Genomic DNA, 19,095 nt, shown 5'->3' on the forward strand with positions numbered 1-19,095 from the left:
AAAAAAAAAAAAAAAAAATTTCCAAACAAGATTTAGAAACAGATGGAATGAGGGAGAGATGAGAAATAGTGCTGTCTACCCCCTTTTTTGCTCAGTGGCTGGGAGACCCATATTCTTTTCTGTTCTCTAAGATAGTGGTTCTCAAGCTTTTTAGACTCAAAGCACCCTTCAGAAACACCAGCTCTTGGCTTTCACTCATTTTTTGACTCTGGAAAAAAACAGCTATTCTTCTGTTGCAAAAAACTCATGAAGACCACAACCGGTTAGACTGTTTTAACACTGGATTCCTATTTGAAATCCCTGGGTTTATCTTGTGAATCATGTGTAGGAGTTTTGCCCACCTAGTATTACACAGCGCCCTTAGAAGGATCTCACTGCACCCTAGGTTTTGGTTCAAGGGAATTTGACCCCACATGTCCCACCTCTTCGGAGAGTATCCTAATCACCACGGGGTAGGGTATTTCTGGATAGGCTGTTCCACTTGGTCTGAAATATTTGAGCATGAATTGAGTGAAGAGAGAGTGATAGCAGGATGATTAGGCCACTGGAGAGGTGGACACCTGGGTTCGGAGCTGATGTTTTGAGGTGGATTTTAGGTGGCTCTGGTTCTCAAAACCAGTATCTGACAATTCTAGAAGAATGGGCTGTCTCAAAGATTTGTGATAATACTGTTCTTTTTATAACACAACCACCAGTGACCTATGGGGGGCTATCATCAGGCAGTTTGTGATACTGACAGTATCTTCTTGGCTTCAAGGGCCTATAACCTCCAAGGGACTGAAGAGACTGATCATGGATCTGTGAAAGGTGTCTGCTGTAAGAAATGAAAGCTAAAACCAAAGATTGTGACATACAAACTTAGATTGCGTATTTCTGGATGTCAAAGATTGTGACATTGTGTTTACTCTAGCACAGGAGTGGGCCAAATGCGGCCCACCAGGCCATTCTATCTGCCTTGCGGGGCCCCTAAAAATATAGAAAATTAATATTAATCTGCCCTGGGCTGCCTGTCATGCGGCCCTCGATGGCTTGCCGAAACTCAGTAAGTGGCCCTCTGCCCAAAATAATTGCCTGTCCCTGCTCTAGCACCATGCTCAGAACAAACTTGATCTTAACATCTTTATGAATAGTCAACAGACAAAACTAGGGTATGGGCAAGTTATGTTAGACACATATTCATATATAATTATTAACTTACTAAAGTAGGCCACAAGTTCAGTGGCAGAAAATGTGCCCTGAACAAACTGGTAAGGAACATGTGAGTTGACAGTGCACAACATTATGTAGTTGGAGAACTGCTGTCTGCTACGTAGTTGGAAAATATTGTGCCCCAGTTTGGCTAAATTCTGCTAATGCCAAGCTGAGACAGAGACAGCTTAATTATACAAAATCGTGTCATGAGAGTTATTACAGGTGCACTGTAGCCAACAAAACTTGCGTGCAGTTATGTCCCAGTCTGTACCCTTCCACTTAATCTCTGGTATCAGAATATAGCTAGCACACTGATCACCACGGTGCACAGGAAGTGGAGCATTTGCCACTGTGCAAGGACGTGTGAACTGCACCAGTTACTGACGGTGTAGTGAAATCCAGGCTAGACAGTGTTGCACACACTCTCATTCCAGCTGAGATCTTCCCCAGCTCACAGTGTTAGGAAAAAAATAGGAAACAGCTGAGCTTTTGCCACTGCCAGGAACTCCCACACCCTCATCAGGCTGGATAAACAGCTACCTGACTTTGGGTTCTCGGTGCTGCCTCTGATTCTAGGTCAACAGGTTCAAGTGTGATACAGTTCACTGTGCCAAAACCAGTCATGCCTAGGGTGTCCTGGACATCCTACTCTGCCTTTAGGGAGCTCTTGATCATATTACACATGCTCAACACCTACTGTTTTTTGGTGTTTGACTCCCTTGAGGTCGTTTGACTGTCTCAGGACCCTTGTTGGCTGGCTTTATTTGTGTTAAGTCTTGATTGCTTGTATTCCCATATTCAGTCATAACAAATAATTGTTTTCCCTCTCTTGTGTTTATCCCCCATTTACTTAGAGAAGCTATATAAAGCAAAGTATTTAGTTTCCTCCAATATAAGTTTTCTGTTCCCTGGTTGACCACTATTATCAGCACGTGGCAATTAGTTGCTTTATTTTGGCGAAGGCAGAATCTCGCTCGATGTCATGTTGAAGTGTGGAGTCATGTATATGTCTGGGTTTAAGATACCTGCTAGTTCTTTATCTCTCTGGAAACCTACCTGTGTTCCCCCCCGGCCCAGGGTTTTTTCCAGCAATTTAATAGGAAGTGGGTTTTTTGTATTTATATATATCACGGACAAGAACATTTTAAATACCCGAGGTACTTATGAAAGCAATTTAAAGCAGTCTTAGAAGGTGCACACGACTTGTCAAAATATGAAATAGGGGACATTGAAAAGTGACTTTCCATTGACATGGGTATTGGGCTGCTGTGCTGGTTCCCCACCATGGCTGCCTAGACTTTCAGTGCTGTATTTCTAGTTCTTTTTTTTGTTTTTGTTTTTTTTTGTTTTCTTAAACTGTGATTCAAGGATGGTTAACTGTCAGTTCTATTGGGATTATAGGCTTTCTGAGAGGATGTTTGCTTTCTCTCCCCCATTTATAGAATTACGTAGGAGTGTTGTTAGAGCCTGGAGGAAAAATCTATTTGACAAGTTTAGCTTTGTTTTCTGTTTATGAATTCTCTATAAAGAGAGCTTGCAAAATCATTCAACACACTTTTCCTGACCATGAAAAATGTATCTATAACCAAGAGAAATGTCAAGTGAGCAGATCGTTGAGAGTGTTTTGATCTTCTAGCTTTGGTTTGATTGGATGCCCTTGTCACATGACATGTTTCTTTTCTCTGATTGAAAACCATAATTCTTAGCATCATGTTTAAAGTATAAAATTTACTTTTTATGAATATTCAAAAACACTGGTTTAAAATTCACTCTTTCCACATACAGGGATCTTATTTGCAAATATAAGAAAGGGGCACGGTTACTGTTGAAATTTAACTTGTTGAAAAATAATCTTGCTTCTGCAGTCCATTACTGCCAAGCTTGGAGATCAGTGTTGGGTGTAGTCTCTGGTTCTAAAGAAGGCTAGGGACATACATTACACATAAACAAGTTTGAATGATCAGAAACTAGTTAAAACCTGTAACAGAACATAAGTCCATTGCACGTAAATCAATTTCAAAATGACTGAAACTGGTTTAAGATGAACCTGGTTGAATGTTGTATCAGCCTTAACTGATTTGGGTCAAACTGGTTTATGCAATGTGTGCCCCAGACCCCTTCCTGGGTTAAGTTAAATGAGAGTCCCCCAGCATCCTAGATGCTTTGCAATCAGGCTGTCTGCTCCAGAGATCAGGCTGGCCCTGTCCCTTTGCTCCCTAGCCAGAGCTCCAGGGGAGACTGCAGGCACAGAAGGGTCTGCCTGGCTTCCCTCACTGCTTGCTGCTGAAGCAGGGATTCCCCGCTCCCTCCCTCCCATTTCCCACAGCATGGATCCTAGGCATGTGCTATACTAGCTAAGGCTGAGAGGTATCTGTATGCGTGCCTCCAATTTCACTGGGACAGGACAAAGGCAGACAGAACAGTGTCCACTTAGGGCTTTTTGGAGGTAATCAACAGGTAGCTGGTAATGTCCCTCCGTTCCTTCCTTGGAAAAAGCTGTTTAAGAAGAGCTTGAACTAATGAGAGAGGCTTTTGTCATGTTGATGTGCTGATAAAAATGGTGGTTTCATCAGCCCCCTGCTGGTTTGCAGCCCTGTTAAGTTTGCGGACAGTGTGAAGAAGCAGGGAGAGGGAGATTGAAAAGCTCAGTATCATCAACAGATTCATGCACTCCACACACCCCCTTTGCCTCAGAGTGCTAGCCTGGCGCTGTGGTCTGGCAGCAGTCCCACCCTTTGAGCAGCAAGTGGAGAAAAGGTTGAGACAGTGTAGGCCAGAGTGGGGGTTTGCACTTCTCCCTAATTGGAGCGTCCTGCTGGGGCCTGGCCATGTCCCCCCCTTAGTTCAGCACTGTAGAAGGGAAGGGAGCATTGCTCTAGTGTCGTCGTTCCCCACCCCTGGCTTCTAGCCTGAGCCACTGCAGGCATGTGACTGCATTTTTTCAGTCTGCAGGGAATGTTTGTGGATTTGGAAACCGGTTCAACCTAGGCAGGTTAGACTAAGCTGCAAAGATGGAATCAATTCAGGCTCAGGCTTTTTGACTTTCAATCCCTAGCCTAAATGACAGAATTCATGTTAATATGTATTGTTCATAGTACTAAAAGTTTGCAGGATGTGGCCATTACTTAAAAATAAAAAAGCCAATTTTCCACTCCATTATCACATCTGTTAAACATTCTTTTGCGTGAGAGCAAAAATATAATTGAATGAAGATTTCATTTTTGTAACCAATTGCATATTCAAACAGCTGGTCTTGCAAACTCTTCTTTGCATAGGAACATCAAAGTAGGTTCCACCTCTTATTTGCATTGTATTCTTTTAATATTATGTGTGCTCTCTACTCTGGAAGCTGCACTGCTTTTGCTGCTGTGGAATTCAGATCGCAGTCCTTTTTATTCTCTCTCCACCTGTATTGACTGTGAAGTACTAATATAGATTTATAGATAGGGGGAATAACGTTGTTTGTCAAAAAATCAGCAAATAAATATATATCCAAAACCTTAGATGGTAGATGTAACAAGAAAGTAAGTGCTATATGTATACAGTCTCCTTTCTGACTATAGGTTCTTTTTGGGAATCTTATTTCCAGCACAATGGATTGATGCTGCATACCCACAACATTCATTGGCTTACATGGAAGCCTTGGATGTATAGCCCCTTTGAAGTTGCATGACCTGATTTTTCAGAGCATTTTACTGAAAAGGTCAAACAGTGGTCTCTGGTCTAATCCTGCAGTGAACAAGAGTAATTTCCAGGGGACTCTCACATAAGTAAAAGGTAAATATGTATATGCAGGAACCAAGCCTTAGACTTCACATTTTAGGGTTTTTTTTTAACAGTAGTTTGAAAAACTTTTTTTTTAAGGTTTAAATGTTCTGTGAAGTATTTCCAAGTTGAAAATGGTCACTGGCAAGTGTGTACTTCCATGTCAGTATGAGTTTGTGTAAACTCTGTTCATCTTTGTGGTATGTCAGACCCAGGACTTTATACTTGGCACCCAGCAGCCCACTGGGGAACTGTGCCTTGCAAGGAGTATACTATTGTGCCATGGGAGTGAAGTCACTGTTGGAAACCAGCTGTTCCATCATCTCATGAGGGTGTTTCCATCTCTATCACCTGTGAGAGAGCACATCTCTTCTTTGCCACTCCTCTTGAAGGAGGAGAACTCATTATTCCCACGAAAGCCTTGTCTGCTAGAAGTGTTTGTCATAAATAATCTTTGCTTGACATGGACAGTCAGAGACCTTCTATGGTAGGGGAAAATAAAGGGTGTGAGATGAAATAATAGATTGGGGGATAGGGAGTTTCCAAACTGTATGACTAGTAAAGGTAAATATTAAATCAACTTTAAAAATAAAATTCTTGCATTAAGTTGAATCCCTTTTAATAACTAATGGGAGCAAGCTCTGCAGGAAAAGAATTATTAGACAGTGATTCATGCTTACATCTTCAAGGAACTGCGTGTGTGAGAAATGTATATTACCTAGGCTCTCAAACCCTATGTTAAATATAAATACATTTAATGATAATCAGTTCCATTACTGGAAATATTCCGGCCTTGTTTTCTTTTTCTTCTGTTTTGCAAACAACCCTTTTCCTTTTAAGCTTTTGAGCCTTGAGAACCTAAAAAAACCCCCTATTTTATTAGAGAAGCAAAGAAAGCACATGCAGTCAGCAATATTGTTATGAGAACCTAAAGAAGTAAATAATAATGATAGTTTTTAAAGTGCTCACCTTGTATGTTAGATTTTAGCCTAGAGCGGATTTTCTCTAGCTGAATTACAGACTCAGTGGAAAAACTGATAATTCCACAGTGAGGTTTATTTTTTTTCCATTACATTTTCTGTGGCAAGTGTAGGCAGATCAGAATTTTTGTTAAATGCCCCTCTGTCTCTGTCTCTTGCTTTTAAGGTAAAAAAAATGTTTACTATTAATTTTTCCCTGATTTATGAGATGCAGGTGGAAGGACACTTGCCTGTAGGACCTTGTTTGCCAGCAAGATTCCAGCCTTGTAAATTATTGGCAGCTGGCATGATAATGAGTCTATTTCAATATAAATGAGCTTCATTTTATTAATTTCTGCCAGTTCCTGAGCAATTCATGAACTGCTTTTCAGATCTCAACCACCAGCTTGGGGTGGGGGAGGGTGGAGGGTGAGGGAAATGTAAAGGAAAAGAAAGAAAATGAGAATTTTTGTTTTTTAATTTAGAAAGGACCTGGTAACTCACTTATTTTTGAGAATCTAACCAAGAGAGTATCAACATTTACTACCTGATAGCTCTGACAACATGAAGGGCATAGCTAACCTATTTTGAATCTACTGCTCTTCTAATCTGTTGGAAATATTCAAACCCACATAGTGATTCAGTTTGCAGTGCTTTATTGATGGTTCACTTCTTTTATTTGTCTGTACTCCGTGAAACATGTCTGCATAAGAGGGGGAGTTTAATGACTTTGGCAGCTTGGTTGTGCAAAAGAACTGAGGACTCGAAGCACCCAGTGAATTTACTGTAGTTAGCCTTTTGCCTAATTGGATGTTTAAATGAGTAGGGTGCTTGGTCTAGTACTTTTAAATGACATGAAGCCAAGAAACAGTCTAACCCTGCACTCAGATATATCCATCAGTACCTTCAGGACTACTCAGGTGATTCCTCAAATGCACGTAAACGTCCTGCAGTACTTTTAGACTTCTCTGTTAAGAACAATGGGTAAAAATCACTCCTATTGCTATCTTTTACACAGACTGAACTATTGTCTGCATAAAGCCTTTCAGTTCGGACCCCTTTCTTAAACTTAGCATTTGTACCCTTTGCAGTTTGACATGGCAGTTACTGTTTATTTTGGACCCCTCTTAAATTGTCTCTCTCTCACTCCTTGCCCCAAAACTGACACCAGTGCTGTTACTCTAACCTATAAGCCTCCAGTCCTGTATCATTCGAGTTGCCCCCAGCAGTAGGCTGTCAGTTTCTACGAGTTTTGTTATTATAAAGAGTGGTGAGAAGATGCAGTGTATGCCCTCTGCAATTTGGCTTTGCAGGATATTAGGATGAGGTTTTCCAGTTATTGTACTGTCAGCAAATTGTTGTACTTACAATTTAAATACAACATTTAAACACTGTACTGTATAATATTTCTTAGGTAAGTGATGATGATAGGATTTGGCAGGAAAATGTCTTCCTTTATATCTGTTCCTGCTAATCCTTTGTTTCTTTCTCCTCTCCACTCCCCCTTCTCACCAGGTTTTTGGCATATAGTCACAGAGACTGACGAGACGGTAATGGAGTCGCTGAGTGGCAGGTGCTGACAGATTCTGCAGTTCCAATAACTGTTCATTTTGATATCATTTGCAAGTCTATGCATCTAAATGCCACAGTCCTCTTGGGGAAAGTTACGCTGGATCCCAGTGTTGTCTCCTAAGGTACATGTGTGTCCTTATATTTTCTTTAGGAGTTCTCTGTTCGTGGGAGGGGAACATTTGGATATGGTTTATGGTTACACCCATTTAGCAATACAAAGGCATTAGAATTTCTATCAAGCAGCTCCTGATGACATCCTTTCCTCCTTCCTCCCTCACTACTCCTCCTCTCCATTTGAATTGCCTGCAGGGCCTTTTTGGAGTACTTCCCAAGCTTTTAATATATTTAAAGTAGATTCCAAAAAGAAATGCCTGGTTTTTATTGGGAAAAGCTCTCATTGGAAAACAATGAAATATTCTGTTTTAGTTTCTGAGAAGCTGAAAGGTAGAAGATTATTCTGGAACTATCCTATTTTTTTTAATCTCTTAATTACAGTAAATTGTGTATACGTGCATTTAGATAGTATTGTAACTTCTGTATGATTCTTATAAGCTGAGTTGAACTGAGTAATTCTTTGTTGTTGGCTTGCAGATCTTAGCAAAAGTTTATTTCTGTAGAATTGTTGCTTGCTGTTGGTTTTAATCATTGTTCTTTTTTCACAACCTTCCAGCTCAAACTCCAGGACTAAAATGCAGATTTGTCACCAATCCCTCCCACTAGTTTCTAATTTTAAATTTGCAATCTGTTGTCTTGCGAGGTGCTTTAAATTTAACTTGGAAGTTAATAGACTTCAGTCTTTCTTCTGAAATTTTAAGTTCAGTTTGCCAAAAAACTTGAGTTATTAACTTAGGTATATTATATGTAATTATCTCGATGAAAAATGTATTGGATTTAGGTAGAAGAAAGGAAAATTAGTATGTTAAGAAAGAATGAAATTCTTAAATGGGCTTAGTCAGTACAATCTAGAAAATGATCCTGCTTTCATGTAATTGTTTCATTTTAAACTAATTCAAGGAGAGCTCAAATTCAGTTTTTTAATTTATTTGTCTAATGCAGTTGATGTTTTTGCCATTAGTTTAAAGGGAACATAAGTTGGTTGAAGTTGGCTGTTGTCTACAAAAACTTATACCTTTCTGAATGAGTTGGCCTTTAAGGTGCCACCCTGCTCTGCCTTCTGCCTTACATTAGACTAGCACAGCTAAATCTGCCTCTCTCAGCTGCTGCTTGGTAACATCCTGTGTGCATGCTATTACCTTGCAGTCAACAAAAGCTAATCCAGGTAGTGAAAGAGGCATGAACTACTGTGGGTTGTGTGTCATGCACTGCAGGGTAAAAGTGAGCACACAGACAGTTACTGCAACGCAGCTTATGTGTACGAAAGTCCCAGCCCCTTTTGCCTTGAGGAAACTGGTTTGTGTGTCATTGTAAATGAGACTTAATTCCTTTCTTTTCCTGATTCAGACTAATGACTTGTACTTTGGGCGTCAATGTTTCCAGGTGGGTGACCTCACTGACAGCCAGTTGGCTCTTTTGTAGTGGGTGGCTCCCTCTCCTGGTTTCAAAAAAATTCCAGTTGGTACTGGAGAGGTCTTTCCCAATAATAATTTCATCAAAAGTTTTATATTCCTGCAAAGAACGTTGGTTTTGAAACATGGGGGCGGGGGGAGTACATTTCATTGACAAATTTTAAGCCGGATACACTCATGACATGTCCTATATGATCAGTTGTTGATTAGCTCTGAAGAATAAATTCATAACAAATTAGAAATCGGGCTGTTACAGTGCATATGTCTTGAATATACTCGTGGGCTCAATTAGTAAGTAAAGAATGGGAGTTCTAGGTCTCTTGGAGTCTGTGAGCAACTCTGATTAACTCATTTAGAAATCTGAGATGGGGTATTTTCACTTCAAGGTCAGTCTCAGTATTGCCAATGTTTTGATAAAGCAAAACAAATTCAAGAGATGAGATTCCAGCTTTTTACTTCATCCATACTCATTCAGGTATTGACTAAGGGCTATTCATGTGAGTAATGGTTTACATCGGTTTTGGAAACATGTTGTTAAGTCAAACCCAAGTGTATGTCAGTTAAAAAGGAACAACTTCTTTTAGGTGTGTAACATTTCTTGCCAGTAACTAACAGACACCTTTTGTTGTGTGAAATCTCTTAGTAAACATTTCTGTAAACATCTGTGTTTTTATTCCAAGTTGTTAGTGTTAAGAGAAGCATGATCACTGAGGCTGATCTTTTATCTACACAGAAAATGCATTACTGCTCACATACGAGTGGTTTTATTTTAGCCACATTTTGCTCACAGGTTGTAGGCTTTGCCCTCTGTTACTTTTTTCTGTACAAGTTTGTTTTGTTGTTTTTAATTTTGCATGATTGTGTCCATAATTGATGTGTCAGGACAATGGCTGAACTTCGAGTGCTGAGTATCCGCTTGCTTTATTTATTGGGTGAGTGATATGTTTGCCAGGGGACCAAGTCTCCGTACTGAATGGTGCTAAGCACTTCCTTGCCTTTCTGCAGGTCTTTGTTTTTATTTTAGAGAAATGTTCTTTTTAATTGTGCTATTCCAAGCTAACCTTTAAAATTGCCAGTTCTTCCTAAATTGACACCAAAATAATGGTTTCCTTTCTTGATAATGGGCAAGTCGACTACCTGTAAAGATCTGCTTCCAAAAGCAGTGGAAATCCTTTTAAATTAAGCTGTTGCTAGCAAGCATTTCAGAAGCAAAGCAGCAAAAAATATTTTCCCAAGAGATTTCCTTCTACAAGATTGAGTAGTGAATCTTTTTTTAAAACTCAGACTTCAAGACAAAAGGCAGATCTGTGCTACCTGAGTTGCTTTTAGAGTAAAAAAAAAAAAAAAAAGGTGTTCAGTCCTGACCATAACAGAGAAATATGCAGTGATCCTAAGAATCGGTTAAATCAGGGGTAGGCAACATTTTTTGGCTGGAATGCCAAAAAACCCCACAGTGTCTACCTTGGAAGGTGCTGGAGTGCCAGCATGACAGAAAAACAAAATGGGAATGGGGGATGCTGGTTAATCAAACGTGCACCATCTGGTGAACTCCCTGGCGTCAGTGTGCCAGGGGACAGGGAAGGGGGCCCTGCGGAGGCTGCTTTGTCCTGGGCTGTGAGCCGAAGAAGTGGCAAAGAAAAACTCTGCTCGCGGTGGCAAAAACCGGAAGTGGTACTTCGGGTTTCCCTTTTGCCGCGTCCCTTGGATGCCGGTTAATAGAGTTTTCCAGCTAATAAAGTGCCGGTTAATGCAGCTTTTGCCATACATGGCAGGATGCACTGCATATTAGTATATTTAATAATCCTAAATCTTGCCTTTATTGTGTATTCCTTTTTCATGGAGCATGTTGCAGTGAGAGAGAGAGAGGAAGGAAACAAATAAGAGGAAGAGGGGAGAGAGAGAGAGAAAGAGGGAAAGAAAAAGGAGAGCAGAGAGAGAACCAGACACGCGCACATGCACACAGAACTATGTGCACAAACACAGAGAACCAGAACAGACAAATGCGCACACACATCCAGAACCAGACATGTGCGCACACAGACGCACAGAACCAGACCGAGGCAGACAAACGCACAGAACCAGATGCGCAGGCGCACAGAACCAGACTTCTGGGCCACTGGACAAAGTCCAACCCAACAATGTCGCAGTCCTGCCAGAGCCCCTGTGCTTCCCTGAGGTGCCAGCCCCAAGGCTGCAGTGCAGCTGGCCAAGGCCCTGGGTCAGAGCCTGCCCATCAGCCCAACTACCCACCCACCCCACACAGCTGAGCCCGCAAACAGTGCGGTGCTCTTGGCAAGGGGCAGTGCCTGGTCGGGGGCTGGGCTGGGGCTGGGCTCGGAGCGGGTGGGAGTCAGGCGGGCTCAGCTGCAAGCCCTGCTGCATGGCTGCCAGCAGCTACCAGAGCCTAGGCTGGCTGCAAACAGCTGCTCCAGGCTCTGGCATCAGCTCCATACTGGTGGGTGCATGCATGCCTCAGAGCGGATGGTGGGGATAGGGCCTGAGGCAGCACAGCCTTCCCGCTGTCCTCTCTGAGGTGCATGTGCAGTTGCCACCAGCATGGAGCTTATGCCAGGGCTGTGGAGCCCAGCACAGCTGTTTGCAGCCTGCCCACTGGCTGCTGCAGCTGCCCAGAGCCCAGGCTGGCTTCAAACAGCTAAGCTGGGCTCCAGAGTCCCATCATCAGCTCTGTGCCAGCAGTGGGGGAAAAGCCGGGGTTGTGCTGCCTCAGGCTGGTCCCCCACCGTCCACTCTGAGGTGTGCATGCACTCACCAGTATGGAGCTAGTGCCGGAGCCCGGAGCAGATGTTTGCAGCCTTCTGGCTGCAAGTGGCCCAGGCTCTGGGTAGCTGCTGCCAACTGTGGAGCCTGCTCTGCTTGCAGTGGGGCTTACAACTGCCCAGCTACCTGCTGGGAGCAGTCTGGGCTTTGTGGCTGGCAACAGGTGCCTAGAAGCCAGGCTGGCGGTGGTGTGCTGAGCAAAATGGCCCAGAGGTTACACATACCGGGGGTTGCTGACCCCTGGGTTAAATAATAAACTCTCCTATTTAGGTATATGTAACTTAGTCACTGGAATACATAATGCTAGGGTTACCATATTTCTAGTTTTAAAAAAGAGGGCACCTGTTGGGGGTGGGGAGCAGGATATGATTGTGGGGGGCAGTGATATGCTGGTGGCCTGCCCATGCCATTGCCTGTCGCTCCCAGGCCACAGCCCCCAGCAGCCCTGCTGCTGCCCCTGACTCCTGACCCATAGACCCCTGTCCCTCACTCCTGACCCGCAGTACCCTGCCCTCCTGGGGCTGTACTGGTGCCCATCACTCCCAACCTGCAGTCTCTCGTTCCTGCTGGTGCCCCTCACTCCCAACCCACAGTCCTCTGGTGCTTCCAGTGCCCTGCACTTCTCACCCACAGTCCCCCACTTGCTCTGGTGTCCCTCACTCCCATGCTGCAGTCCCCTGCTCCCTCCAGCCCTGCAGGGTCTCTTGGCTGTCCTGCCCCTACTAGCAAGGGCACCAGCCCCAGTGGTGCCAGTCCAGCTACGACTGGCCCTGGAGCCCAGAGCCATTGCCCCTGAAGGGCCCGCTGCTGCCTTCCACTGGAGAAGCAGGCCGCCCTCCACACCCCTCTGCCCTGCTACAGCCCCAGCACCCAGAGAGCTTCCCCCCCAGTCCTGGGAGGCACCCCCCCTTCACACACCCATTTTCCCCCCACACATCTCTTCCCCCCACACACACTGTTGTGCTCCCCACAGCACCCCTGACAGTCCCCAAGCCCTGGTCCTCCAACCCCCACTCCCCATAGACTTAACCTGCATCCAGATGCCAGGGCTGCTCCCACCACCCTGCCTGGCTGCATGCCAGCCACATGCATGTGTGCATGCAGATGCACATGGTGCCCCCTGCCTTCAGTTGCCTCCCCCCTGCTCCCTCTAGCCCCAAGCAGCTCTTTGCTGGGGCAAGCTGGGAAGTGCCAGGAAAAACTTTGAAGCTGAGCAGACCAAAACCCCAGGCATTTGTTCATTTTTTTAAAAACTTCCTAGACAGAGATTAGAGGACCCAAAAATAGGACATGTCTGGGAAAACCAGTAAAACTTGCCATAGTCTTCAGAATATTATTTTTCTAAAACACAGGTAAAGCCTTAGGGCTTTTGGCTTCAATAAGAGCTCTGCCTTTGACTTCCAGGATTTCACCTCATGTGGCTTACTTGATCTGGTCATATTTAGTTTAGATACAGAAATGTCAGAATGTTTTTGGCATTGCATGACCCAGGTTTTTAGCAAGCCATGTTTAAAATTTGACTTTGTTATGGTCCTCACTAGTTTTGTAGGAAGATTCAAAATTACGCTAGTATACATTTTGACTTTGTGTCCGCCTGGTCTTGAGAAGATGCTCCCTTGCTGCCTTGGAGCGTGCGCCTGGGATTGGCCACCGCATTTGTTCTTGCAGTCTCAGCGAGGGTTCATGTTCTCCCCGAGAAGAAACTTTCCTGCCATGACTTTGGTCTTTCTTTCAGTGGTGGGGTTCCCTCCTGTGGTCCCCCATGGATCAGTTGCACTTCCTAATGGGCATTCTTGGGGCTCCACCTCCTCTACATCCCATCCATGTGCCAGCCTTCAGGGCAGCCACTTCATGGTCGGTTGGCTTGCCTTCTGGTGTTGACTCCTGCACCCTCCTCATCTGCTGGGTTCCTGATGACCTCTCCCAGCCCTAGGTCTCTTCAGGATGCTAGGCCATCCCTGCTGTTCAGCCGGGTCTTCTTTTATTGCACGGCTGCCTGTAGTGCTACCCCGGCTGCTCCTAATCCCCGAGCGTTGCCCATGGCCCAGACCCTTGTCTTGGGGTCCCTCTGGGCCATCCTCAAAAAAGATAAAAGGAAGCAATTAAAAGAAAAGAAAAGGGGAGCAGGGCCTTGGCCCGTCCCCACTCACAGGCCTGGTGTCTGCAGCTCTTGCAGTCCCTCAACGCCATCCTCTTCCCTTCACTTGTTTGTGGACCCCTATGATGAGTCCATCCCCAGGTCCCATGGCGGCAGCTGGTCCAGTCTGTGCCTGGTGTGAGAAGCAGTCTCACCACTTGTTTCCTGCTGTGCCTCCTTCACTGCCCCCTTGCCACTGGCTTTTATTTTGTTCAGGTGGCATTCTGGGATGACGTCATCTGCTTGCGCTGCTTTTAGCTGGAAATAAAAGCAGCTCATGAACCATGTGGGTGCTCTGTCCTGGCAAGGCTCGTCTATCTCTTCCCAGTCTGAAACAGGTGAGTTTGCCCTATCCTCAGGGCTTTCCTTGAGGCAGCTGCCTCCGCCCTGGGTCCTGCCGTGGGAGGGGTCTTCCATGTCCTCGTTTCTGCCCCCCTGGGACGTACTTTTACATAAATCTCTTAGAAAAGTCTAACCTTACCATGTGCGTTTGAAAAAGCCTACTGCAGAATTGCTGTGTCAATGTTTATCAGGTTTGTTTAATCTCTTCCTCTTTAATCTATGTGGGGTTGATTAGGTTCTGTGCAGTTATTGATATTGTATATTCAGATGGCTGAGTCCTATGCACAACTCTGTCCATTCTGTGAACATGTGGTTCAACAAATCATAGCATATCCTTATAAAAGAGAAAATTAGGCCCCCTCTACGTGTTACATTTATTATGTATTTAACTGGTTAACTGCACAATTAATTTAGACCAGCTACGTGTGCAGAGTAACTATCACACCAGAAAAGGTCAATCCAGGTATAAAGTTAAAGTTTGAGGATATGTAATAATTTTATAGCTGGTTTCTATCCAGTTTTAATTTGTCACTGGAGCAAGGAACATATTGGGTGATAGCTGTGCCCCTGTGGCTGGGGCCCCCACTGCCTCCCAGCTGCAGGGGTGAACTGTGCACTGCTGCAGCTGGTAATCCCACAGCTGCTGGAGCTTGCAGTCCCAGGAGATTGCAGGGGGAGCCTGAGATCACGAGTAGCATTGGCAATAAGGCGTCATTGGGTCTCAAGCTAGATCCCATAGTCTCATCTCCTACCATGCATGTGTGGCATAGCAGGAGGCATAATTGTTTTTATTGTGCATCATATCCTATCACACCTTTACCTGAATGTATAGAGGGACCCTTACTGCACCAAGGACTTAAAAAAAAAAAAAAAATCCATGTTACCTTACTATATAGGTACTGTTTGTTATTTTTCCCAGGTTTAACAAAGGTACCTCAAAGTAAGATGTGTTTTGTCTTGTGATTTCCACTAAGGAATCATGTTGTTTTTTCTCTAAAGGTTATTATAAACTGCTTTCTCTTTATTTCAGAGTGGTGGTTATATTCACACACTTAATTTTGTATGGTTGTATGTTTTAATATATACTTGACTGTTTACCACAGGCCAAAAATAAGTAATTAAAACATGAAATTTGTTGACTACAACCATTTTGTTTTGAAGTTACTTCTGAAGTTACTCTGTTACAACTAAAACAGAGGTTAGTTATTAAATCATTTTTGTTTTGTGGTGTAAACAACACTCCTGTCCTGTTGCAATAAAAATAGAGTTTCTTTTACTTTTGATCTAATTCTCTTATGTCCATCTAAAACAGGTATAACTTCATAGAATCATAGAAGTAGGGTCGGAAGGGACCTTGTAGATCTTCAAGTCCAACCCCCTGCCTGGGCAGGAGAAAAACTGGGCTCAAATGATCCCAGCTAGGTAGGCATGAAGCCTCCTTTTAAAGACCCCCAGGGTAGGAGCCAGCACCACTTCCCTTGGAAGTTGGTTCCAGATCCTAGCCGCCTTGACTGTGAAGTAGTTCTTATGGATATCTAATTTAAACCTACTGTCCAACAACTTGTGGCTGTTATTCCTTGTTATGCCAGGAGGCGCTAGGGGAAACAAGGTCTCTCCCAAACCCTTCTGGTCCCCCCTAGTGAGTTTATAGACGGTCACCAGGTCCCCAAGAAATTAGCACCACCAGGCCTGGCAGAAATACAAGGGGCCTCACTTGGCCTTGAACTCCCAAGCTGCTGGTCGAAAGTACAGAAAACATGCCACAGCACTGGACCACAACAGCAAACCCTAATCCCTTCCTTCATGGAGAGACTCTGATTTTCATCAGCCTATCAATGAGAAAATAGTCAACTCTGGACTGCCGGTTGAATTGCATCAGAAAAGTAATTTAGCCCATTGTGTTGCAGAAACTCATATGTATTGGAGATTTTGACCTTGCATTATCACTGATTTACTCACGACATTTTCCATTTAGTTAGTCAGAGTCACGTAGTTACAACTGCAGGCAGTGCTTTGAAAATTCAACCATAATATTATTGCAAAGGAACCCTGTTAAAGTTTTAAGGCTGGGAAATCGACCTACTTTCTTTGCAAGTACACCACAACATGCCTCTCTGAAAGGAGGTGGTTTGAAAGCATCAGTTGGCAAGTTTCTGTTTAATATTAGCAATTTTTATTTTAATGTTTTTAAATGCACGCACAAAAGGTGATAATTTTGAACTGTTGAGCATTGTGCTAGTGGAATGTATTGCTCTTTGAAACTGCATTTTGATTCTTTCTGTCAGTAGTGATGACTATAAGTACAGATGTGGCTACCTTAGATTAAGTTTCAAATTGTTTGTGCTCATAGGGGTAGAAACAAAGACTCTGCCCACTTTTTCTGCTGGAAGAAACCCAAATGTGCGTACTTCTTTGCTAGTTGATTCTAGAAGGGTGGCTTTTTCCATATAGGTAAGTCAGAGCAGGCCTTAATTTTCTTGGAAGTGATTCTGTTGTAGAAGAAGAGGAGGAGCCAGGTATGGAAGAAGTTGAGAACTAGGGCAAAAGGCCCTACTTTCATCTTGGCTACAATGAGACTGATTCTCATCATGTACCGCTAAAAATCAGGAGTAACTAATGAATACAATGATGTTACACAGCATAGTGCCAATATAAATGAGATCAGAATTGGGGCTTGATTAGGATCAGCACCCTTTCCTTGCCCCCGGGGTCAGATTGGGAAAATAGTACTGTAGCGTCTGTCTGAAGCCCATCCTCTCTGTGACACTGAGGCTGTGGGCTGACAAACAAGCTACTGTGAAGTGAGAGAGGTTGCAAATAGCTGCTCTGAAGTAACCACATCTATGCACGGACAAATCTAGAATTATGAAGAGGGGTACGGGTGCAGATGCTGTTTTGTCATTCGTGATGATGTACCACTTTTTTTTTTGTCCAGTTAAAGAGAAACTGCGAGATTTACTAATATGCTAAGGGCACGGGGTTGTATTATTTCATTTAAGATCAAAGCAGAAACAAATATAACTTTACTGGAATGTGTACTACTTTGCTAGCTTGTTGTGTTTTTTAAATGTAACATATGAACTAGGCACAAATACTGATATTGTTTTAATTGTCCTGTAGTCATTATAGTTAAAGGTGCATTTTTTTTTCAGATTCATAAAACAAAATCTAGCCTCCTTGAGCATCTTGACAGTGCATCCAACATACTGCTGTCCGTCATTTCCACACCTGATTAATGTTATGATACCAATGTTAAGTTTTTTTAGCTAGAGCTAAAAACAGTCTTCTGGGCTGTGAAATAGGAGAGAGATTACTAGGAATAGCTAGTAGAAAGCAAAATTGCAGAGGAAAGGATAACCTGGTTAATGGAACATCAAGACCATTAGAAAGGAGAGAGTCAGTAACACTTGCAGAGTGAAGGGAGATTATCAGGAGTCTGGTAGATTATGAGTTATGAAGCCAATTGACTCCCTCAGCAGTGCTTGAATAGAAAAGTTGCTGCCTCTCTTGGGTAGTTTTTGAAATAAGGGTGGAGCAGGAATCCAAGAGGGGTGCAGCTGCACCACTGCACCCTGCCATGTATCTGCCTCTGCTTCTGGGTATGCTCTTACTGTTTAGTAAGTTTGAGGTAACTTGCCTCTTGATGAATGTTGGTAATACAACATAATATTTGACACATGAATGTGTAGACAGGCAGTTCCTGTGACTTGTTTCAAGCTGGTGACCTAGCTTTCCTTCCTGAAGAGGGTCCCAACTTCATTTAATTCTCTTGTTAGGGAAAAGTTCTCTAGTCCCTTATCAAAGTCTGAAGGGGTAAGTGTGAAAAGTTACTGAGTAGAGATGAGAGTAAGGATGGGATAAATGCGTGAAAAGATGTTGTGGGAGTAGTCCTATAGAGAAAGCAGTGGGAAGGGATATCAGTTTCATAGAGAAGTAAGGCTGGGAGGGACCTAAAGAGATCATTTAGTCCAACCAGGGATCAAACCTGAAATCTTGGTGTTAATAGCCCACACAAACTGAGCTAAAATGTACAGGAAGGAAAGTAGGGAATGGCAGGAGAGGCAAGGGTCTGAAAGATAACGGAGGAAGAAAGAGAATGGACACAAAAACAAATTCAGGAAAAGATGCATCCTAACTTCTGATAGGAAAGAAGAGAAGGGAAGTGAAACTCTGAAGGCTGTAGTATAACAATGTGAAAGTCTACATAGTAGGTTGCATTTAAAAAATTTTAACTAGAAAACTGATTGACACCGTGTTTTGCATGTAGCTAACAATACAGAGTTGTTTCATCTTATGACATACAGAAACGTGGTTTAGGTAGGGGAACACAGGCTCACTAAGTGGACTACTAATTGTTGGGTAAATTTTTTTCAAGTCTGAATTGCAAGACTTTTAACCATCTTTACTTGCCATGCTAGTGCACCCAACGTGGGAAGCTCATGCAGGTTTCCACCTCTTGAAAACATAAGGGAATAACAGAATTCTGTAATCGTGAATATAATAGTAATACTTAGCTCTGCCAAAGAACTCAAAGTGCTTTTAAAGCAGGTCAAAGTCATTTTACACAAGGGGGAAAAAGAGACGTGCAGAGGTTTGTCCTGGGTTGCCCAGCAGATTGGTGGCAGAGCTAGGAACAGGACCTGTGTCTCCTGAGCAGGGATCCTGGTTTTATAGTTTCATAGTTTGTAGAGTCAGAAGGGGCCTGAGCAGATCAATGAGTCTGACCCCTGCCATGGCAGGAAAGAGTACTGGGGTCAAACGACCCCAGCAAGGTGATTGTCTAACCTTGTCTTAAAGACCCCCGGGGTAGGAGCCAGCACCACTT

The 19,095-nt window shown here is 43.4% G+C and overlaps 1 protein-coding gene across 7 annotated transcripts in view; it reads left to right on the forward strand.

The window, feature by feature from the left end:
- TIAM1 (T-cell lymphoma invasion and metastasis 1) overlaps positions 1 to 19,095 on the forward strand; it is a 333,643-nt gene that overhangs the window by 173,481 nt on the left and 141,067 nt on the right. For all 7 annotated transcript variants that reach the window (XR_002098932.1, XM_019524607.1, XM_019524606.1 and 4 more), the window contains one exon: positions 7,431 to 7,609. The gene's annotated coding sequence lies outside the window, so the exon portion shown is untranslated. The remainder of the gene's footprint in view (positions 1 to 7,430; positions 7,610 to 19,095) is intronic.

Source organism: Gavialis gangeticus, unplaced genomic scaffold (assembly GCF_001723915.1).
Source record: "Gavialis gangeticus isolate Ggan-Ray unplaced genomic scaffold, GavGan_comp1, whole genome shotgun sequence".
NCBI classification, from domain to species: Eukaryota; Metazoa; Chordata; order Crocodylia; family Gavialidae; genus Gavialis; species Gavialis gangeticus.